Raw genomic sequence first — 24,669 nt, 5'->3', positions numbered from 1 at the left:
TGCAATCAGGTTTGCTTCACGGGGGACTCAGATGTGGACAATTTGGGTCCTCCCCCTGCAGTACTTCGTCACACACCCCTTGCAGGTACCCACGCTGTGTTTATGTCATGTGAACCAGCGTGCATAGATCTGAGTTCTATGCAGTTCTTAAAGGAGATAGGTCAACGCAAGTCTCAGCCAAGTCTCTATCAGCCAGATCAAGTCTATAATAATATACTTGTAGAGGTTTAGATGCCAAGGAGTCAATTTGTTGTTTTACAAGGCCAGTGAGTCTGTTACAGGCCCAAGGGCTGAAAGTCAAAAGGAGAAGGAGACGACTACAGAGCCCAGGATGGAAGGGAGAAGGCTGGTAAGCCAAGGAGAGGCGGAGAACCAGTTTTTTAAGCCACCCTCCCACTCATTCTCACTATTTCTTTTGTCATTTTGATCTCTCTCTGATCTTAGCTATATTATCTCTAACTACCCCAGTATGGTCAGTATAAAAACAGCAATCCTCCTTGAGGACAGAACATAGTCCCTTGCTGAAGGAAGGCCAGATCTAGCCCTCTGTGTGTGTGTGGGGGGGGGGGGAACCACTTCAGACAGCAAAACAAAGCATTTTTTCAGATTAGTGATGTCAATCTCTAGCTGCTCGATGTCCTTGTCAATGGCCCCTCGAAGTTCTGAGTGGTAGAAGTCCTGAAGCTGGCATCAGAATTAGAACTTCCAACAGCAGATATCACGGGTGGCCTTATTTTATCTGGAAAGGAAAAAGAAGGGAATTCTCAGGGAGATCTCTCTTCCCTGGATGTCAATTGTTATTTATCTTATCTATAGTTAGGTCTGGCTTTGTGGAAGTATCTATTTGTTTCACTAATTTTTCTGGCAGCCATCTATAGTTGTGCTTCTTTGGTATCAAACAGACATATCAATCCTCAGTCCCATATGAGAACTGGGTCTGAGTCATTCCATTTAAAGGTAAGAAGGTCCTTCCACATAACTGTTACATAGTTTTTATTGGTCTCGGGGTGCCAAAGGCATTCAGCAGCAGATTTGCCATGTGCAACCAGATTTGGAAAATTGAGAACACACAAGGCATGATAAAGAATATCCCTAGGGAACCCCTTCAGGGTGTATAACTACTCCTCTTTTGGTTTTTCAAAAGTTGATGTTTCAGTGTTCCTTGTAAGAACCAGGGCAAAAGCACTAGTAGCCGCTCCTCCCACTCTCAGATAGTTATGAAGGTATTATTTTAAAGTTCCATAGTATCTGTTTCACAATACCTTGTATTTGAGGATTATAAGGAATTCCAGTAATATGGGTAATATTAGATTGTCAACAAAACATCTCAAATGTCTGACTATAATAGCCAGTTTCCATCTATCTTAATCTGATATGGAACACCAAGCATAGAAAGATAATGTAGGCAATAACTAATTACATTTTTAGTTGTTTTTCCTGTTAAAGCAGTTGTAACTAGAAAGCCTGAAAAGGTGTCAAGTCACATGTACATGTTAATTTTCTAAAATCAGAAATGAGTAACATCCACTTGTCATAATTGATTAGGCATAGGTTCTCAAGTATTAACACCATTATGAAAAAAAAAATTGAGGTCACTGAGAACAAGTTTTTGTAATTTGACTTATATACTCTCTAGAAATATCAAGTTACTGTCTCAAGTCATTATAATTAAACATGTGTAACAATAACCAAGCAACAGCACCTTTGGAGCAGATCTCTGCAGATCCATGAAGATATAATATCTTGTGGTGATGCTATATAGACAAATAGATGGCTTCTTAGTTCTAATGATGATCCTATAAGAATTTCTAAAATTATATCAATGATGATTAAGCTCTTCTGTAACTGGACTGTTATTAGGCAATGGATGTCCAGCCAGACAATCACTCCCAATGGACGTGCATGTAAACATTCTCTGTTGCAAACTTCCACCTCATCCCATGATTTGACCCAAGGTGTGAGCCTGTGATGAACCCTGTCACGTGTGATTATGTATTCTGAAAGATATACAAGCACTGAGGACAAAGAGATGACAGGCAGATACAATGGAGAGATAGGATAGAATTTTTCACCTATCTCCACTTACGGTATATGTTTTCCTTTTCTCCACTTAGGATCTTTCCACTTCTCTCCCTAAACAGCTTTCCTAGGAAACTTTTCACACTTAGTAATAAACTCTACAACAACTTCTTCTAAATGTCTTTTCTTTCTGCAACCTGAGACTAGCAGGCATAGTTAGAACCCAGCAGTTCCTGATGAGATAGAACAAAGGCTGTTTATTTAATCCTTGGCTGTTTTCAGGATGTGTTAAATTGAAGAAATTGCACTTTCTGGCTTCAGAGGATCAGAGAAAGCAGGCCAGCCACAGTGGTATAGTAACTTAGACAAGTAAACTTTTTTATTTAGCAACTTTAAATATCTCCTAAAACAAGGTCCTAACCCCTGCCAAGGCTCTTCCCCCTCCACTGTCTCAAGAAGAACTAACAAGAAGAAGGAAGAATGTCTATAATCTGCCTAGTATATAAATCTGTTGTGACATTTTCCTGGGATCCAGGCAATCCAGCATGAGCTTTCAAATGTCTTATAAAATTAAGGAAAAGTACATGTTTCTTAAATTAAACTGTATTTGTAAAATTTGAGAATTAGCAATATCTAAATACGGAACAATTTCAAGCAATTATAAACCATGAGCTATATTACTGGCTACAAGTATAGGAATTGAAAGCTTCATTCCTCAGCATTTCAAACAGTGGCTACAGCACGTAACTTAATTATTTGTGCTGAAGCAGGGGGAAACTGAAGAGGATCCAATTACATATACTGTCTTCCCATTAGATGAGCCGTTTGTAAATAGAGTATATACACTATAGGCTGCATGTGTAAATTTATAAGAAATATAAAAGCATGTATAGAAAAATTGTAACAACTTGTCTTTTGGATAATGATTACAAAATTTGTCTAGAAAGTTGGTCATATGATAGGCCAAATATCAGTATTCTTAATTAAATAAGTATTATTAATTAAATAACCAATTTAATTGCTCTTTGGAATAAGGAACAGTTCATTAAGTTCTTCTCAAAATACTTTTGTAACCCTGACCTACAAGTCTGTATTAACACAGCAACAGCTTTAAAACAGGGTGTTAAAACTTTCTTTGGAGATAAAGAAATATGAATCTATATTAATGGTCCCTTTTCCCAAAGAACTGTTGTGAAACAGCCAACAATTGACCAGTCTGTATAATGTATCTATTGATAACTAACAGCTTCCTCTACTTTCTGCAAAGCTATTTCTCCTTCATCAGTTAATTGTCAAGGGGAATTAAGATTTGCATCTCCCTTGAGAACATCAAACAGAGGCTTAAGTCCTCCTCTGGTGAGCCTAAGGTGAGCTGTTATCTAATTAGCATCTCCTAGAAGCTTCTGAAATCATTTAAAGTAAGTAAACTATCTTTTCTTTTTTTTGAATTTTCTGTGCCACAATTCGTTTAGGAATATAACTGGTGTCTCAAGTATTGAAAAGATATTGCTTTTGAATGTTTTCTGGAGCAACAAGCACTCCCCAAAATTTTAAAGCTCATTTTATGAGAACAAAGACTTGCATTGAAACTCCTTTCAGAGAGCTATTAACCATTTCTTGAGGCAAAACTTTCTAATAATATCTCCTTTTCAATCTTGGTGAGGCTAAATTTGCCTCCGTCACTGTATCAAATAAAGTTGGCAGCAGGCCTGTACTGTGCCACAGCTGTTTTTATTTCTTATTACTTTTGCAATCATCTCCACCTGTTCGATCCTCTTCTCAACCATAAACATGGGTGAGTCAAAAATTCAATGGAATACTGGCAATTTATATTTTTAAGTTTCTTTTGCAATATTAGAGTATAACCATAACTTTGGGAAACAAAACCAATTTTTAACAATGTAAACAATCTATTTTTTTTTTTTAATTAACAGCAAGTACATTACTTTTATCTTACATAGTTCGGCTGCCAGTTTTTATATCTGAATGTATGATAGTGCAGCTTTTAATATCTCACTAAAGAGACATTGTTTTTAAATCTTATCTTTATATATCTGATCTCTGAATGACTTTAACCCTGAGTTACCAATTTTAATCTAGCTTTTTGTTACCAAAAGTTGTAATTTTTAATCATATCTAATAACTAACTTATAGGTTAATAACATATAACCAAGACACATAGAACATTTAGTACTTTAAAACCAGTCAGAAACAAAAGTGAAGTAGATGTACATTTTATATATTTCATCCAAACAAATCTTTCTTACTTTTTCTAGCTGTAATTTCAAAAGAAAGCACCTTGTCATTTGTTGAGCCTAATAAGCTAATAAACACGGTCACAAAAAATTTTCCTAGGAAAACAGCCATCAATTTTTTTACCATAGAAGTAAAAAACTTGTTGGCCCCCTCCAAGAGCAGCTTATGCAAATAATCATACCTGCCAGGGTTCTTTCTGGTGTGCCTTATTTCCAGCCCCAGAGCAAGGTAATTTATTTATCAGCTTCTATTGTGTAAATTAAGATTATCCTTTAAGAGAGTTTTAAGTTAAATCAAGCCAGAAGTTTTAACCTTTTTGTTTTAAAACATGAAACATAGAACATTTATTCATTCCGACGAAACAAAGACAGACACGTGGACAGATTTGGCGCGCCAAGGACACACAGTAGATAGAGAAAGCATAACTAAGAATTCTCTTCAGTAGGAGCCAGAGAGAAACCTCCTAATTTGCTCCTGCTCCCAGAAGGGCTCTGAAATAGCCTTTTCTTTTGTTAACACGCCTGAGAGCACACTGTTTTAGCTCTCTCTCTCTCTCTCTCTCTCTCTCTCTCTCTCTCTCTCTCTCTCTCTCTGTTCCTTTCACCAAATATTGCAGAGTAAAGCCCTGCAGCCCCTCAAGTCTCTCTAACTTCTTCCAGCAGTCAAGAGTCTCCTCATCACGTGCACAACAAGGACAAAACACAAAAACAGCAAGCAGAAACCAAACAACCTGAAACACACTGGCTACACCGAGTGCTCCCCAACCACACAACCGACTCAGATGGAAGGGGGTTGCAAGACTCCCCTCTCAGAAGGAGACCGCAATCCTCTTTCCTCAGATAGGAGGCTTTCACCAGACACCTCTGGCCCTCCTTAACCCCCCCGGACGTCTCCAGGGTTGGCAGCTTGTAGCCATCCAAGCACGTCTGCCGACTACAGCTTCCCAGTCATTACGACCAGTGAAGCAGCTGCAAAACCAAAAAGCGCTTTCCCAAATACAGAATACAGGTACAGATACAGAATCAGACCCGACAACTGACTTGCCGGTGCTTTACAGAATACTCCAAACCGAGTACAGATTATTTCGGACCGAATACAGATTATTTTAAACACACCTCAAACAGACAATGGACTCGCCGGCCGGCTCATGCACTCACTCACTCACACTGGGGATCCCCTTACCTCCAAGGTTGTTTCTGGGAGTGTGGGGGTGGCTGCTGTTTCCCGGTCAGGGAACCAAAATGTAAAACCCAAATGAAAAGGACCTCACCAATCCGTGGAGAACTGCAGACGCACCCCAAATCACTCACGAGAAACACAACTTGATGCAAATTGCAAGAGGTTTACTGGCTAGCCAGGGCTGTCTTTCCTTCAAGCCCGCGCAGGGGCAGCGGAATTCAGCAGCAGAACAAAAGAAGTTTACAGCTTTTAAGGGGGCATCTACAAACCAGGTGGGGGTGGAGTTAGGGAAGAGGGAAGGCTGAGAGTGGAGTTAGGGAAGGGGGAAGGAGGGAGAACAGGTCACTAGGTCATGGATACATTTGATCTCAAATTCCTAAGATGCATGGTGTGTCACTTTATAATTGGCTATTTCGAAGTAGTTTCACACTATATATCATGAGCTCCAGTTCAAGGGGGTCAGGCTTATCTCAAACTTTTAGCATCCTGGCACCAACTGTCTCAGGACTGTTAGTTCAAAGCCCGGCCAAGCTAATCTCGGGCCCATAGCATCCTGACACCATGAATCTTAAGATTTGTTTAGTTAGGGCCATCTGTTCAAATGGTCAGCTAATTTCCTGGGACTGAGGCAACACAGTGTTTGACTTACAGGTTTTTATGTCTTTGCTTTAAAAGTAGGGTTCAGGGGATCAACTTATGATTTTTCTATCTTTTAGTATCACACTCTTTGGAAGGTTTGAGAATAAAATGCTTACAAGCTCAGGCCCATAAGAAAAACAAAAGAAAACATTCTAAAAATGTTAATTACCAAGGCACTTTTGGATAAAGGCTGCGGGCTGATAACTGCTTCCTGAGTCACATGTTTGTGTTCTCAGGGCTATGCCGAGCCGAGCCGGTTCATGCACGGTATCCCTGGAATCCTCCATGCTCACCCTTAGGAGGTCGGGCACAGGCTCACTGTTTCACAGACAAGGAAACTGAAAAGTCAGAGGTCATGCGGAGGGAGTGGCAGGGCTGATATGTGGACCAGAGCATATGCTTTTTGGTGACATATTGCCTTCTGCTGTTTACAAAATACATGAAATCAATTATTTAAAAGTTCCATTAAATAAACCTAAATGGGGATTATTTTGCTAAGGGTTCTGAGATTGCAGGAACTGTAGATGCTGAGTTCCGAAGGAGAGAGATCAGGCCCTGTACCTCACTTACAGAGTCAAGTTGTGGAATACATGGCTTTCTAGGGAGACAAAACCCAGAAATGAGCCCAGCTCTCTGGCTGGCAGCTATGAGGTGGCTCAGCAGGTATAATTCCAACTACCTGTCTTTCATCCCTGAGACTGCATGCTGGAAGGTGAGCACAGACTCCCTAACGTAGTCCTCTGACCTCTCTGTGTGGCATGCACATACCACATCCATAAGTACAACATAAACAAATGTATCAAAATTTAAAAAAAAGTCAAAGTGTCATTTTTTTTTCTTCCTAATCTCCCTCTGCCTTCCACCCTCCCATCTTCCATTTTGTATGTGTGTCCTGTCTAGAGCTCCAATATTACAAATGCCGTTGGTGAAGAAATACAGCTTTCAAAGCACTGGCCTGAGGGCAGCATTCTTTTGCAGCTAGAATTCTTTTGTAGGGCACTTGCCACCATCTCCTGGGCGTCTGTCTCTGGTTAGTCAGAAGGGTGTAGGCGTGTTTCTACTCTCTCTGGAAGAATTCTGCTGTGACCTATTTCACCTCCACCCTAGCTGGTAGGCTTGAGTATCTTGCTTAAAGAGAAAGAATTTATTTTTAGGAAAATAGACAAATAAGCTGGGTTAGGTTTTCTTTCTTTTCGTGTGTGTGTGTGTGTGTGTGTGTGTGTGTGTGTGTGTGTGTGCATGCATATGAGCATCCACAGATATTTGCATGTACATTTATGTATATGTGCATGTGTGTGCTTGTGCATGTGGTCAACTTCATTCCTCAGAAGCTGTCTGCCAGTTATCTTTCTATCTCTCTGTATCTGTCTGTCTGTCCGTCATCTATCTATGTATCTATGTATCTATGTATCTATGTATCTATGTATCTATGTATCTATGTATCTATCTATCTATCTATCTATCTATCTATCTATCTATCTATCTATGTATTGTGTGCATGCCTTGTGCCTTGGGCAGAAGGCATTGGAGCCCCTGGAACTAGAGTTACACATAGTTGTTAGTTGTCCAATGGGTGCTGGGAATCAACCTTGGGTTCTCTGCAAGAGCAGCCAGTGCTTTTGAGCATTGAGCTATCTCTGTGGCCCCGTTTTGTTTGTTTGTTTTGAGACAAGAGATCACTGTGTAGCATGGCTGGACCAGAGTTGTTATATAAACTAAGCAGGCCTTGAGATCTACTTGCCTCTGCCCCTCAAATGCTGGGATTAAAGGTGTGCACTACCATGCCTGTCTTCCTGACTTGATTTTAAGAGATGTAATCTCTCACTGAAACATAGAGTTTATTCTTTGTTTGTTTGTTTGTTTTTGTTTGTTTGTTTTTCGAGACAGGGTTTTTCTTTGTAGCCCTGGCTGTCCTGGAACTCACTCTGTAGACCAGGCTGGCCTCGAACTCAGAAATCCGCCTGCCTCTGCCTCCCAAGTGCTGGGATTAAAGGCGTGCGCCACCACCGCCCCGGCTCCGTAGAGTTTATTCAGTTAGGCTAGCCAACCAGTGAGCATCCAGGATTCTCCAGTCTCTGTGTGCACAGTTCTTGGGTGTCAAGTCTGGGCCACTGCATGCAATTTTTCACATGTGTGCTAGGAATTGAACTTAGTACCATAAGCTGCAAGCACTGTGCTGCTTAAACTATTTATTTCCCCAGCCACTTGAGTTTCTTTTAAAAAAATAAATATTGGGAGATTAAATGTTTTCTTGGCTTCCATATTTAAAAAGTATATTGGTTATGAAATTCTGGGAGAAAATATGAAGTGGTATTGGAGTTATCTAAAGAAAGTACAACATGATCACTAAGTTATACAGTGGGTGTCAGAAACAAAGGCCAGACAGGAACCCAGCGTAACCAGGAGTGAATGCCACCACTGAATCCCTATACGGCTCTCAAGCTAACCACCGGAAAGGCTGGATGTCAAGTCCAGGGAGATGCAACAGAGAAACCTTAACTCGGTGGTTCTCAACCTGTGGGTCTCGACCCCTCAGGGGGTCGTCTAAGACAATTAGAACATACAGATGCTTACGTTATGATTCAGAAGAGTAGCAAAATTACAGTTATGAAGTAACCATGAAAACAGTTTTATGGTTGGTGGTCACCACAACAAGAGGAACTACATTAAAGGTCACGGCCTTAGGAGGGTTGATGGCCACTGCCGAAACTCATCCAAGCACCTGAAGCATCAACATATCTGGCTTAGTCAGGGTTACTATGGCTGTGATGAGCTAAAGGCTGAGCTGTTACTGAAGCATCTTGGGGAGGAAAGGGTTGATTCCCTTATAAGCCTTACTGGCATGATTTCCATGGCTTGCTCAGCCTGCTTTCTTGCAGAACCCAGGATTATAAACCCAGGGATGGGCCCCCTCACAAACGGGCTGGGCCTTCCCCCGTCAATTACTAATTAGGAAAATGCCTTACAGGGGACCTTACAGAGTTCTTTTCTCAACTGAGGTTCCCTCCTTTCAGATAACTCTAGTGTGTGTACACTGACATAAAATCAGCCATCTCAGAAAGAAAGCCAGCACCTTCTAGGCTCACAGGTTAGCCTTGGGAATCTGAGCTCTGCTTCTACCCCCTTCAAGTTACTATTGGAGAAACCACACTCCAGCCTTTAGTCTCTCGTTGTTATGAGAAGATGAGCAGGGTTCTAAGGCAGATGGAGTGAGCCACTTAATAGGAACACTCTTGGAGAATCTTCGACTATTGAGAAAAAGAGTCTGGTAATGTTTTGTAACAATGAGAACAATGAGGATGTATTCACATTAAAATGTGTGTGTGTGTGTGTGTGTGTGTGTGTTCCCTTGTCTTTACACCTTACCTTTTCTTCATGATCTACAATTTTTCCTTTATGCAATCTATGGTTTGTCTTTTGGCAATGTTTTTTTTCCATCTACCGAGCTTTCTGTTTTAATCTTTTAAAACATTTAAAAGATTGATTTTTATGTGTGTATGTATGAGCACTACACCCTGCTGGTACCTGTAGAACATAGAAGAAGGTGTAGGATTTCCTGGAACTGCAGGCCCAGATAATTTTAGCTGCTGTGTGGATGCTTGGAATCCAAACGGGGTTCTCTGCAAGAGCCCCCAAGTTCTCCAAACGACAGAGCTGTCTTGAGCTTTACTTTACACATGACTTTAAATTCCATACCAAAATCAACATGTTATTAAATGATCACTGTCTTCGAGATTCATAGTAAGAAATATTTTCTGTTTCTCTTCTCTTTAAAAGTAATTATTTTTGAATTATTTTAAACAAAGATTGATTGACACGGTTGATCCCAGGCCTAAAGTATTTGCTCTTTTGTTCCCAGCAGGCTTGGCTGGCAGGTTATTGACAGTTAAGAAGAGAGCTCCACCTCCTTTCCTTTTGCTTTGCATTTAAAAGTCTGTAGGATTTTAAGACACGCTGGTGCTTTAAAAGACTATTTGTGTGGTTGGTTACCCTTTTACTCAGCAATTCAATAGCTCAGGTCACCACCCGAAATAAGAGGTGAACTAGAGAATGTTGTGAATTTACACAAAAACTGGTTATTACTTGATGTAGGGAGGGGGGATATTGGCTTTATAACTAATTTTAAAGATCAAATATAAGAATGGTACCTATTTCTCAAAGTGGGGTAGTTAAAAAATGTGCGTTTATTTTATAGGCCTTTGTAACCACAAAGCAGACAAAAATCCCATCTCTTTGAATTTAATGTGTTCAAAAATTTCGCTAAGCCAAAATGAGTAAGTCCTGTTTCTCTCGTACACACTGCACGTTAAAGAAAAACAAAGGCACCTTTCCCACCCCTCCCCCCTCCTGTATAGCCCGAGCGGGAGGTCTGGTAAGTGGACACCAAGGGGAGGGGTGTGTGCCTTCCCTCCAGCCTTCCGTGTTTGGAGTGTCTCCGGATGTGGCTGAGTACCAGTCAGGGGGAATTCTCACAAAGAAGGCCGATCCAGGTGGGGCAGAATCCACAGTGCTGCGGGGTTTCCCTGTATCTAGACTCTGCAGGCCTAGGGCCTTGGACCAGATTAGGCTGACTCAGGTGGCTCTGTGCATGGGTTGTGAATTGGGTCAGTCACAGAGCATACGCCATGATTTAGTACATGCCTTCCAGAGGCTGTGAAGTCAGATTCTTAGGACCAGACCTTTGGAGACTCTCTAGGGAGTCCATCCACACGTTGCACAACCAGGCTATGGAAGCTCAGGAGGCTCTGCCATGCACGTCGCTTGGCTCTGGTAGAGCCAGGATTTGAATCCAGGATTTTCTTCCAACTCATTTATATTGCATAAACTAAGTACATTAACATAAATAGTATATTAACATCTTTAGATATTATTTGTGTATAAAAGTGGAGTTAGATGAATAAAGTTTACTTTGTATATACACATTGGTATGTATGCAAGTATGTGTGCGTGTGCGTGTGCGTGTGCGTGCGCGTGTGTGTGTGTGTGTGTGTGTGTGTGTGTGTACACGTAGGATAGACATTGATGTCTAATGTTTTTCTGAACCCCTCTCCACCTTATTCTTTTGAGACAGGTCTTCCAGGAGCTTGCCACCAATTTGGCTATACTGCCTTGCCAGCAAGCCTCAGTCTCCACCTCTCCAGTGCTTGTGATGCATGTACATGGCTTTTACATGCCGGGCAGTGGTGGCGCACGCCTTTAATCCCAGCACTTGGGAGGCAGAGGCAGGCGGATTTCTGAGTTCGAGGCCAGCCTGGTCTACAGAGTGAGTTCCAGGACAGCCAGGGCTTCATAGAGAAACCTTGTCTCGAAAAACCAAAAAAAAAAAAAAAAGGCAGCTAGCTGGCTTTTACGTGCATGTACAGGCATGATGCAATACAGGGCAACACGGGTGCTGGAGAATCGAACTCAGGTACTAATGAATGTGTGGCAAGCCCTTTATCATCTGAACTCTATAGTCTTACATTTTACTAATTTTTCTTTTCAAAAGTATGTCTGCTTAATTATTGTATGCACACTTACCACATGCCAATTAAATGATTTGGATAGACAGAGAAAAGGAGATAACTCCAGAGGGAAACTCACTTTCAGATTCAGTGGCGTGGCAAGTCAGGACACCGGAGTAGAAAGAAAGCTTTGTGTCATGGGGGCAAGGGGCTGTTCAAAATCCTCAAGATAGGCTTTCGGTTTCGTTTCGTCTATACCCTCGGCAGCCTTTGACTTCAGCTGCGTTGATCTCACTAATTCAGCAAGGGTGGTGACTAAGCTGGTCATGGTGCCTGACAGACTCTTCCTGAGGAACTCCAAGAGCCCAAGCTCAAAGTCGAAGGTCACTTTCACTTTCTTCCCCTACCCTTTTTTTTTTTTTTTTTTTTTTAATTTTCTGTTTTTCTGTGTAGCCCCAGCTGTTCTGGAACTCACTTTGTAGACCAGGCTGGCCACAAACTCAGAGATCCACCTGTCTCTATATCCTGAGCGTTGGGATTAAAGGCATGAGCCACCACTGTGTGGTATTACCTTTCCTTTCCCTCCCCTCCCCTCCCCTCCCCTCCCCTCCCCTCCCCTCCCCTCCCCTCCCCTCCCCTCCCCTCCCCTCCCCTCCCCTCCCCTCCCCTCCCCTCCCCTCCCCTCCCCTCCCCTCCCCTCCCCTCCCCTCCCCTCCCCTCCCCTCCCCTCCCCTCCCCTCCTCCCTCCCTCCCTCTTTTTCTTTCTTTCTTTTTTTTTTTTCAGGCATGACCTTACTTTGTAGCCCAGGCTAACCTGAAACTCCATGTGTCCCTCAGGTTAGTCTCCAACCCAAGGAAATCCTCCTACCTTAGCTTCAAGAGTGCTGGCATCACAGGAGAGCATCACTCTGCTTGGCTAATGTCAAGTTAGCTTTGTGATACTGGAAAGAGGACTGGAAGCATAACGGTCTTTGAATGTTATATTCGGCCAAATACAGGCCCAACATTGAGGATTGTTTTACATTCAACCACTCTGTTCAACCTTTCTACATATTATTTCTATGAAATAAACATTTCAAAGTATGTTTATTATTATTAAACACTGAGAAACCCTATCTAGAAAAATTTTTAAAAGCAAATTTAAAATTATTATTGTGCATGTATGTATGTGTCCGTTATGTGCTATACAGCACATGTGTAGAAGCCACAGACCATCCTGTGGAAATCAGTTTTCTCCCTTTACCGTAGGTGTCCTGGATATCAAATTCAGGTTATCTGGCTTGGTTCTAAGCACCTTTATCTGTGGTACCATCTCATCAGCTCATTTATCTTGAATCTCCTCAGGAAGCATTGACCAGTCCGGAATCCAGGTAAGCTCCTCCTTGTGTAAGTGTAGAAATGCCTTAACATTCATTCTGCATTGGATGGGATATTATTCTGAACTCTCCTGTTTATTTTTCTTGAGTTATTTCAGCTTCTTGCTCCTGCCTCCTCAGACCATGGCTCTTCCCAGGTTATATACTCTCCCTTTGGAGCAGTAAGGCCAAATAAACCCTTTCTTCCTTAAGTCTCCTTATGTCATGTTATTTTATCACTGCAACAAAAGTAACTGATACACGTGGTCTCCAAAGATTGAACTCAGGTTTCCCAGCACGTAGAGCAGGCATCTCTACCCACTGAGCCATCTCACCAGCCTCTTGTTTTATGTGAAGCAGAGTCTTGCTGTCTACAGCCTGGAGCTCACTGTGTAGACCAATTGACCTTGAGTTTGCATTGATCTTTTTGCTTCTGCCTTCAGAGTGCTAAGATCACATGCATACACCTCTGTACCTGCCAAGATTCTCCTGCTTTTGTTTCATGAATTAAAAAATGTTTAGCTTCCTGCCCATATATATTAATACTTGCTTGAATTTGTGGTTTTCCCGCCTCAGCCTCTCGGGTTTTGATGCTGTAGATGTAAACAACAACAAACTAGGGTTTCAGGCCCCAAATTGGGACCCATCCCACAGGCAAGAATGAGTCCCTGACACTATTAATGATGCTCCGATGTGCTTAAAGGCAAGAACCTGTATAACTGTCCTCTGAGAGGCTCCACCCAGCAGCCCATGGAAAGAGATGCACAGACTCACTAAGAGTCACTCACTAAGAGATGCAGAAGCATCATGCTGGGAAACCTGAGTTCAATCTTTGGAGACCACGTGTATCAGTTACTTTTGTTGCAGTGATAAAATAACATGACATAAGGAGACTTAAGGAAGAAAGGGTTTATTTGGCCTTACTGCTCCAAAGGGAGAGTATATAACCTGGGAAGCATTAGACGGAGCTAGGGGAGTCTTTTTTTTTTTTTTTTATTTTTTAAGTGTGATCTTTTCTTTTAAAAATAAATTGCTTATTTTATTTATTTACATTTCAAATGTTGTTCCCCTTTCTGGTCTTCTCTCTGCAAACCCTCTATCCCATCCTCCCTCCCCTTTGTCTCTAAGAGGGTGCTCACCCACCCATTCCTGCCTCACCCCTCTAGCATCCCCCTATGCTGGGGCATCAAGCCTCCACAGGATCAAGGGCCTCCCCTTCCACTGATGCCAGATAAGGCCATCCTCTGCTACATATGTAGCTGGAGCCATGGACCCATCCATGTGTACTCTTTGGCTGGTGGTTTAAGTTTGAAGAAAGATTGAGGGACCCAAGGAAGACAGGGACTCCACAGAAAGACCAGCAGAGTTAACTAGCTTAGCCCCTTGGGGACTCCCAGAGACTGAATCACCAACTAAAGAGCGGGCATGAAGTAGATTAGGCCCCCTGCACATATGTAGCAGATGTGCAGCTTGGTCTTCATGCAGGTCCCTCAAAGAACTAGAGCAGGGGCTGTCCCTCAGTCTGTTACCTGCCTGTGAATCCCTTGCCCATAAATGGAGAGCCTTGTCCGGCCTCAGTGGGAGGGGATGCACCCAGTTCTGCACAGACTTGATGTGTGTGTGTGTGTGTGTGTGTGTGTGTGTGTGTGTGTGTGAGTGATGGGTGTGTGTGTGCTGTTGACTCCCAGAGGTAATTTCCCCTTTTCAGAAGAGAAGGGGAAGGTGGAATGAGGAGGAGGACTTGCATGAGGGGGTACTGGGAGGAGAGGAAGGGCTGATAATGGGTTGTAAAGTGAATAAATAAGTAAATTTAATAAATAAAAAATAATAGTTTAAAGAATTTGAAAGTATTATTAGAAATAATAACAGATAGAAATGAATTAGAAAAATAAATAGTTTCCAGTATTTACTTTTTCTACCTGCTCTTTGTTCCTTCAAGTTTTATTTTTTCATCTATATTTTTTATTCCAGTGTTTGTGGGAGATGTTGTCCTCATCTGACAATTTATAATTTTCTTTCCACGATTAAGGGCATAAGAAGACAAAAGTGAAGCAGAGGCCCACCCAGTACAGAGACACTTTTCAGTTTTCGAGGATAGTCAGCCTTAAGCTGGTTCTCCTTGGAACATTAGATTCCTCGTAGAACGAGCTTCTCGTGTCCTGCACGATGGAACCTGACTGCGTGTAACCTGGTTCTCCCGAGAGAGAAGCTGGATGTGTTAGCATGGAATACATACTCAAGCCTTCTTGGTTTTAGTACAGCTCACTTGCCTTGCTTCCCAGGTCTGCAGATCCTATTTTCCCAGAATTCTGCTGGGCATCTCAGTTGCCACGTTGTATGGATGGGCCGAGCATTTGATTCTCCCAGGCAGTCATTTCTGTCCTTTTTCCATCACCCTTCACAACCAGGGTAGAGATGGAACTGCAATTTGATGATTAGTTTTGACTCTTAACCTGACACAACCCAAGATCAGCTAGGAAAAGTCTCAGCAAGGAAGTGCCTGGATCAGGTTGGCCTCTGCTCACATCTTTAGAGGATTATATTGGTTTCAGGAGTTGATGTGGGAAGACAGCCCAAAGGTAGAGTGCATGAGTCCATGCTTTTCCATCCTGTCTGTAACCATAGAGAAAGCTGACTGAGTACTAAACATACATGTATTAATTTCTCACTGCTCTTGATTGTGGATGTGGTTAGGCCAGCTGTGCCAAGCTCCTGCCTCTGACTTCTGATGATGGACTGTCACTGGAAGTGTAAGCCAACCCCCCACCCCCACCGCCCCGCCACTTCCTGCCTTAGGTCAGAGTATCACGGCAGCAGAAGTGAACCTAGAACATAGATGGCAAATTGAAACAGGAGAATGGAGGGATGATGGGTTACTATCTATTTTATAGCACTCTAATTCTAAATGGTGGAAGGAGAATTTTTCCTTCCAGTGTTAACAATGAGAACTCCTTAAGAAGGGTTCTGGTGGACCTCAGTGGCCCTCTGTCTCTACTTTAGCTTGATTATGAGGGCTCAGATAGGGCCCTAGGTAGACAATCCTGGGTGTGAGTCCACTCCTAGGCTAGGGAGAGACGTGATTGATAGCTTCAGAAATCTGGAATGGAGCAGATGAGGCTGGTAATTCCCTATAGGGAGGAGTAAGGTTTCTTCAAAGACAGTGGAGAGCTAGGGATGTATCTCAGCAGGGAATGCTGCCTGCGATCAATCCTGATTACCACAAAAAAAAAAAAAAAAATCGTATAAGTACGTAGAGGCAAGGACAGGCAAGAAGAACAGATGTCCTTTACAACTCATCTGTTAAAGTTCAGCTCAGGTGACTCTCTCAGTATGCAACCCAGTCCTGTCTTCTCATCATTGCTTAGGTGTCTTTGTTCTGGCTCACGTTACATCTTGTCTGGACTGGTGCACCATGTTAATTCATAACTGTCTGCTTCTGTGTGATCTCTTTGATGGTAGGCATCATGGCTTAATTCTGATTTGCATACCCAGGTCTTCAGCAGATCCTGTGAGATCCAGAAATGTCTGCAGTGTGGGAGAGATGACCTGGAAGAGTTGGCAGATCGTGCTATTAAGAACAAAGTGGGGAGGGAGACTTGGAGAGATGGCTCAGTGGTTAAGAGCACTGGCTGCTCTTCCAGAGGACCCAGGCTCAATTCCCAGCACCCACATGGCAGCTCCCAAGTATCTGTAACCCCAGTTCCAGGGCTTCTGACACTCTCATTCAGAGATACATGCAGTTAAAACACAAATGAACATAAAATAGAAATTATAAATTTTTTGTGGGGTTTTTGTTTATTTGTTTATTTTTGTTTTTTGGTTTTTCGAGACAGGGTTTCTCTGTGTAGCCCTGGCTGTCCTGAAGCTCACTCTGTAGACCAGGCTGGCCCCGAACTCAGAAATCCGCCTGCCTCTGCCTCCCAAGTGCTGGGATTAAAGGTGTGCACCACCACTGCCTGGCTGAAATTATAAATAATAAAAAGAGACCCAGCCTGGTCTATAAAATATGGGAAGGAGGGATGGAGAGAGGGAGGGAGGGAAGGAGGATGGCATCCAAAGACAAGAAGCAGAATGTGATTGATAGTTTTTATATTAGCCAACTTACTTGGCTAATCCCAGCCCAGGCGGGTACCTCTCCTGTTTACTTATAAGAAGTACAAAGGTAAGTCTCAAAAGCTTATATAACTAATGGCTCTTGGTTATAAGGAGCATCTACTCAGTCAGCTACACTAACCTTGTCTCCACTCCTTCCCTCCTCCCTCTCCTTGCTGACAATGAGCTGTCAGAGCACAGGGCCATATCTTTTCACACATCAACCCTTTGGAAACCTCCTAATTGTTGTTATGTATTGTTACTTATTTATGCAATTGTACTCCCTAGATGGTTCCTGCCAGTCACTCATTTTCTTTCTTTTTTGTATAGCCCAGGCTATCCTCAAACTAGCCATGTAGCCAAGGATGATTTTGAATTTCTGATCCTTGTGCTTTTACCTCCCAAGCACTGGGATTATAGGCATGTCCCTGGTGTCATGTGCTTCTGGGGTTTTGTGTATACTAACTCAACTGTATTCCTGGCTCTAAGACAGAAACATCTGAGTTCAAAACTAACCACAGACCTTTCAAAATCATCATCCTGTATGTACTCCCTTCTCTTTCTTTGTTTCTTTCTGTTTTTCTTTCTCTTTCTTTCTTCCTTTCCCCCCCTCTCTCAACAGGGTTTCTCTGTGTAGCCCTGGATGTTCTAGAACTCACTCTGTAGACCAGACAGGCCTCAAACTCAGGAATCCACCTGCCTCTGCCTCCCAAGTGCTGGGATCAAAAGTGTATGGAGTAGAGATTTCTGAGTTCTTTAGAGACTCAGTTGTGCCATGTGATGTTTTTCTGGAAGATGTCTTCTCATGAGAGGATGTTTTGGTGAGGCAGACACTTGAGGGAACTTGTGATGTTTGGTAATAGTGTAAATATAACCCAACAGACAGTGAACAAGGCTTTGCATTGGTTCACCTTGCAAGGCTTTGCTGGTCTTCACTGATCTTCACTTGTCGAGTTCGTAGAAAGAAATCCACCAGAGAACTTCTTGTGCTATTTCGGCTGCTTCTTGCTGCTTCCGCAGATTTGTGTCGATCCTGTGGAGCCTCTTTGTTTCTGGATGGAGCCACTGGTACTGATTTGTGTTTGGTGTTTGCCAATTGGACTAGACTGCTGCTATTGATTCATGGTTGATGTTTTGGATTGGACTGTAAGTATCTTGACAATGAAGATTGGAGTTGCCTTAAAGAACTAGTTCAAAACATGTTCACACCCCCCTTGTCCTATTAACCATCCTTCTCTGCTACCTTGGTCGGTGGGCTAGAAGGGAGGTTGAAGTGTTTAAGCATCCTTTTTTCTTGCAAGGTGCTTTCTAGGCCCCATGTGACCTCGTTGAGGCTAGCTGCTTAGTTTCAGGGGCTCCCTCTGTGGTTTCTCCCAAAGTTCTGTGCTAAGATTTGTGGGTAGCTATTTGAAGTTGAAGTTGTCTGTGGCCTAGCGGACCCTACTCTGAATTTAGAATAGTTTCCCCTGGGGACAACGGTCAGCTCCTTGGAAGGAGTGCTTTGTGTTACTTATTGTCAAAACATTTCACCTGTTACTATTTTGTTTCCTTAACTTCATTACAAAGAACTTTATTTGTAGCTATCCTCAACCTCAGTTTTCAACTCTGACAAGTATTATGTGCTTGATTGAGGAGTTCCTTAAACACTGAGAATACTCTAACACCTCTTACATGTGCAGTTCTTAGTACATATTTTGATCTGAAAAAAGGACAAGGAAAGCCTTTCTCCTCTCTTCTGGATGGGTTTATTCATATTCAACACTAATGGAAACATAAAGTGATATCTTGAGTTTTAAAAGAGTACATTGAGCCAGGCATGGCGGCACAGGCCTTTGATCCCAGTACTTGGAAGGCAGAAGCAAATGGATCTCTGTGCATTCAAGGCCAGCTTGGTCTTTATAGAGAGATCCTGTTCAACAATAACAACAACTACCAAACAAAAACTCTGTCCAGTCATTTTACACCCCCCTCACACCCACACACTCCAACCAACCAACCAACCAACCAACCAACCAACCAACCAACCAAACAGCCAGCCAGCCAACCAACCAACCAACCAACCAGAAACACAAACACACCCAGTTGTCCTCTGGCCTCCATGCCCACACATATGGACATACACATAAATACAGACACAGAAAAACAGCACATGTTTTCTCATGTTTTTTTACTCTAAAAGAAATTGGATCTGTATATAATCTCTCTCTCTCTCTCTCTCTCTCTCTCTCTCTCTCTCTCTGTCTCTCTCTCTGTTTCTTTGTCTCTGCCTCTCTCTTATTGATACTGAAGATTCAACCTAGAGCCTTGTACATGCTAGGCAACCATTTTACCACTGAACAACACCCCTGATCTATTTATTTATACAGAGCCTCTTACTAAGGTGCTCAAGCTGACCTGAAACATGCAGTCCTCATGCCTCAGTTTTCCAGGGAGCTGGAATTACAGACATAGCCGACCATGTCTGTTTGTATTTATATGTTATTGCACAGGTTTAGTAGAGAAGGGTTTCTTTTGGGCTCCTATATTATATATAGTCCCTTGTATTTATGTGGATCATACCCATATAGTAAACACATGATATATACATGTGCATATATTTTTATATAGTATTCTTTATATATTATATTAGTCATATCATAATTTTTCCTTCTGTAAAAGACTCTCCTTACTTTAGTAACATCAGTATAAACATCATGAGTCTTTATTGTTCAGTGGCCACTTAGGGTAGTTATTACTTCAGGCTAATAACTTCAGGTTAGTGGGCCCAGGGTCAGGTTTCTATCACCATCTCCCCATGCTCCATAGTGATCTTTCCAGCAGCCACTGTGGGCAAAAGGTTCTGTTGTCACAGGCCACTAACTACCCAGTATGCATTACAGGTAGCCTGCTGGTTGCAGTGCATCAACGGTTACCCATACCTCCTGGAGACCTGTGTTCAGCATCCTTCCAAAGGAAGCTGGGCTGTAAAGTCTCACGGTGACTGCTCTTAGGGAACTAGAGCCCTCTGTAGTCTTAATCTCCTGCCAGATGTGGTTTCCTCTCCTAACAAAGAGCAGGATCAGCTTGGGAATTCGTGGTCACCACCAAGCTTTGTTTTTTGTGTTTTTTTTTTTTTTTCCTTCCTCTTTGACCTACATATATGTTTGCTCAGGTTGCCAGGTACCTTCTGTCAATCACTGAAGTTAATGCCTCAAACTTGCTATATAGGTGAAGTTTGTTCTCTCTCTCTCTCTCTCTCTCTCTCTCTCTCTTATTTATTTATTTATTTATTTATTTATTTATTTATTTGTTAGTTTCTTTGGAGACAGGGTTTCTCTGTGTAGTCCTGGCTGTCCTCGGACTCCCTCTGTAGACCAGGCTGGCCTTGACCTCAGAGATCTGCCTGTATATGCCTCCCAAGTGTTAGTGTGTACCACCACAGCCTGGCTTATTTCATTTTTACTAGTGTGTGTGTGTGTGTGTATAGGGAAAGAGAGAGGGGGGAAGAGAGAAAGAAAGAGAAAGAGAGAGAGAGAGAGAGGGGAGAAGGGAGAAGGGAGAAGGGAGAAGGGAGAAGGGAGAAGGGAGAAGGGAGAAGGGAGAAGGGAGAAGGGAGAAGGGAGAGGAGAGAGGAGAGAGGAGAGAGGAGAGAAGAGAGAAGAGAGAAGAGAGAAGAGAGAAGAGAGAAGAGAGAAGAGAGAAGAGAGAAGAGAGAAGAGAGAAGAGAGAAGAGAGAAGAGAGAAGAGAGAATGTGTGATGCACCTGTGGAGGCCAGCAAAGGATGTTGCTTCCTCTGGGGCTAGAGTTGAAGGTGGTCATGAGCCACCTGATTTGGGTGCTGGGAACCAAAGTCAGGTCCTCTGCAAGAGCAGCAATCAGTTTTAACCATGGATTCATCTTTCCAGACCCCCTTCAAAAGGAGTAGCTTTAAATTTCTGCCAACTCTACCAGTGTTATCGTTTAGATATGAAGTGTCTATGTGAAGACTCCTTGTGTTGGAGGCTCAGCCCTTGACTAGTAGATCTAGTCAATTGCTGAAGGGTAATTGCTTTATGAAGTCTTTGATCTAATAAATGGATTAAGTCATTTGGTAGATGCATAATTCAATGGAGGTGGGCCTATATAGAGACAGTAAGTTAGTGGAGTCAGCTCTTTTGGGGGAGGGGGCAGATCTTGTTTTGGGCCTCCTTCTGGCCTGGCTTTCTGCTTCCTGAAGGTGTGCACATTCTGCCATAGGCTCTGCTACCATGATGTTCTTTCTGCCTCACCTTAGGCCCAAAGCAATGCATCTAGCCAGCCTCAGCCTGAATCTCCTGAAACTGAGAGCTTTGCTGTCAGTCACAGTGATGGTAATCTATACAACACACTTGATCTGATATCAGGAATCTCAAATGTTTTTGCTTGCATGTCTTATCTCACCTAAATGAGTTCTACATTCTTTTTTTTTTTTTTTTTTTTTTTTGGTTTTTCAAGTGTAGTCCTGGCTGTCCTGGAACTCACTCTGTAGACCAGGCTGGCCTCGAACTCAGAAATCCGCCTGCCTCTGCCTCCCAAGTGCTGGGATTAAAGGCGCACACCACCACAGCCCGGCGAGTTCTACATTCTTTAAGGGCAATATGTGTGTTAGATTTCTATGTATCATCCACCACGTCAGACCTCATATTGATGCATGTTAACAGAAGGAATGAAAGTGGATGAGGAAGTCAGATCAGTTCCCAGTTGGTGTTTAGATTCTATTTGGCTTGTATGAAGAGTGTCCTCCAAGGTGAAGTTGTTAAATCAGAGACTTTATAAAGAAGTCTCCCCGGGCAGTGGTGGCACATGCCTTTAATCCCGGCACTTGGGAGGCAGAGGCAGGCGGATTTCTGAGTTTGAGGCCAGCCTGGTCTACAGAGTGAGTTCCAGGACAGCCAGAGCTACACAGAGAAACCCTGTCTCAAAAAACAAAACAAACAAACAAACAAACAAACAAACAAAAACAAAAAAGTCTCTTCCTAGAGTTCCTTCTGTCCCAGCCTGAAGTACTTAGAGACCCCAGTGGTTTTCAACTGGTAATTAACACAAGGCTAGTGAATTATTTTTACTGGCTCATAAACTAACTCTTGAGTATTAAGGAAGTAATAAGGCACTTCTCAGTCATCAATCACACTTGCCTGTTTGTTTATACTAGCTGGGGACTTTGGTGGCTATCTTTATTTTCCTCTCCTAGTGTTATCATGAAAACAGTTCCAGGAATGCGTTATAATGAAATGTAGAGTAAGAAAAAAAAATGCACACATAATGCAAATTTCATTTACTCCAAGATATGTCTTGGCTAACTCCGTAAACTTGCAACAAGTTCTGCAAACAGATGTAAGTTTGCTTGGGAAAATACAAAATAAATAAATAAACGAATAAGGGTTTGGCAGATGGTACCACTGGTAAGACCCCTGTTGAATACTAAAGTCTGAAGACCTGAGTTTCATCCCTGGATCCCACATAAAGGTGTCAGGTGAGAACTGTCCCTATAACTTCATGTGAGCACTGTCACCAGCACCCCAACTTCACATATCATGTACACACACACACACACACACACACACACACACAGAATAAACAATTTAAAAGTCAGCACCAACACTATTTGTGTATATGAACACATAAGGACACTTGGGGTTGTTTAAACAGCATTTAAAACGATGCTAAGAAAACTGCATAAAATAAATATCCCCTTAGATTTAGAGCCTCAAACTTAACCTCAGTAGATTGAAACGGTATGAGTTGGCCAGTAGGCCAAGACTTATCTAAAAAATAATAATAATAATAATAATAATAACCACTCTTTTAATAGAGACTTAGTGTGCCTAGGGGGCGTGACACGCATTTTCGGACAATTTGAATAAAGGCACGCACGGTGCCTACTCCAGCTTCTGGCTTCCAGCAAGCACGACTGGTTCCGGGATTCCCGCATCGCGCACCGCACGGAGCCGGCGGCTGCGGGCTGGGAGGGCGCTTAGGGCTAGCGCTGATTGACCGGGCGCGCGGTCAGGTGACCCGAGGCGCCACGTTCTGGGAGCCTGGCCGGAGGTGGCTTCCCAGGCCGGGGCAGGGCCGAACCCGGAGCCGAAGGGGACTCGTCTCTCCGGGAGAACAAAGTTGCTGGACCGGGGCCCGGGGGCGCGCGAGCGGCGAGGCGGCAGGTCCGACCTGCGAGATCCACGGCTCTGAGGCTGGGCTCTCTGTGCCGGGAGACGCGAGCCCCTTCCCCGGGTGGCGGGCCGACCCAGCAGCGCCCCACCCTCGCTCTCCAACAAAGAGGCCGGCGGCGGCCGGGGGAGGACCGGGAGGAGGAGCCGAGCAGTGAGCAGCTCTTTCGCACAAAGTTGTGGAGTCGCCCTTCCCTGGAGGAGGGGAGCGGGCAGCGCCAGGCGCGGGATTTCTCCCGCCCAGGGCCGAGGAGGAGTCCCGGGCTCCCTCAGCCGATCGGGCGACCTCGGGGAGCGGCGCCCCTTTTCTTTCGGGTCATTTCTGCAGAGGGAAAAACTCCAGCGTGCGCCTGCCCCCCCAGGCAAGCGTTTGGACTGTTTTGTTTTTGGAGGAACTACCGGGCAGGAAGATTGCACAAGTCAGGGGGCGTTTCCAATCGGGTGTCAATTTTGGATCTCCCACCCCCCTATGGAACTTGTCGGGCTTTCCACGTTTCATTAAAAACAAAAAAAAAAAACAAAACCAAAATTCTTATAACGTCCAACGCAAGCTCCCCACGACCCGAACACGCCCAGAGGAACCCTGGGGCCTCTGGGACTTGGCTAGCAGGTAAGCCCATGCATTATTGAAGCTTCGGGCTGGGTAATGTGACCGCAGTCCCCGAGGGAACGGGGCGGGGGCTGAAAGGAGGTGGGACTTTTCTGCAGTTCCACCGCCCCAGTCCCGAAGTAGCTGTAACCAACTTCTGCGCTTTCTCTGGAAGCTCAGCGTCCCCTGCCTGGGCGGGAGAGAGCTGGGATAAGAAGGTGGGAATCTGTACTGGTCGCCTAGTTCTCAAATTCCTATGTCTAGTTTAGTGCTGTTGTCTTGTCCCTCCCTGAGAGGAGAGGGTGTCTGTCGCCTGTCCGTTTATCGCCCCGAGCGGGGCAGCAGGACTGGCGATCTCCAAGAGGGGACGTGGCCTCTTCAGAGAGCTTGTCACACACCTCCGGTCCCAGGAAGGCGGGGCCCGGGCGGTGTCCGGGAGGAGAGGGTGGGAAGGTCGGTTGTGCGGTGGGAGGGTTGGGGAGAGCTTCCTTGCCGGCCTCCAGGCTGGGGGCGTGCTCGACTTCTGTGTGGTTGCGGTTCCTGAGGGTGGGGCCCCAGTGTGGCGAGGTGGCCAGCTCCCTGCCTGCAGCTCCGGAGAGACTGAGGGGATAGGGGTGTCTCATTGGTGCGCAGTCCCGCGCGGCCGCCTGCTTTTCCGGACTCTTGGCATCCCTCACTGCAACTGACAAGGTAATTCATGCCCCTCTTTGGCCTGGGTCTGATGCTCTGCTTGCCCAAGGCCACTTACAAAACCAACAAAGAGCTAATTGTAGGCTGTGCAACTTTTAGAAGGCACATTGTTCAAAGAGACTTTTCAAGTCCCTAGATTCCGACCGTGTTGCGTTCCAGGGTTATTTCAAGGGGAGGAGAAAACGTGTGTGGCTCTTCAGAGCCAGGTACCCGCCTTTTTAAAACCCCCAAATTGGAAATC

The 24,669-nt window shown here is 43.9% G+C and overlaps 1 protein-coding gene across 3 annotated transcripts in view; it reads left to right on the top strand.

Moving 5' to 3' along the window:
* The first annotated feature begins 22,998 nt into the window (after positions 1-22,998).
* Positions 22,999-24,669, top strand: part of Utrn (utrophin) — a 493,014-nt gene continuing 491,343 nt past the window's right edge. Inside the window, exon 1 of one of the 3 annotated variants that reach the window (XM_076926858.1) lies at positions 22,999-23,759. The gene's annotated coding sequence lies outside the window, so the exon portion shown is untranslated. Of the gene's footprint in view, positions 23,760-23,877; positions 23,957-24,286; positions 24,429-24,669 lie in introns of those variants that run through there. The other 2 variants (XM_076926860.1, XM_076926859.1) reach the window with 2 other exon arrangements.

This window comes from Arvicanthis niloticus, chromosome 28, assembly GCF_011762505.2.
Source record: "Arvicanthis niloticus isolate mArvNil1 chromosome 28, mArvNil1.pat.X, whole genome shotgun sequence".
NCBI classification, from domain to species: domain Eukaryota; kingdom Metazoa; phylum Chordata; class Mammalia; order Rodentia; family Muridae; genus Arvicanthis; species Arvicanthis niloticus.
This window is presented reverse-complemented; position numbering and strand designations above follow the sequence as displayed.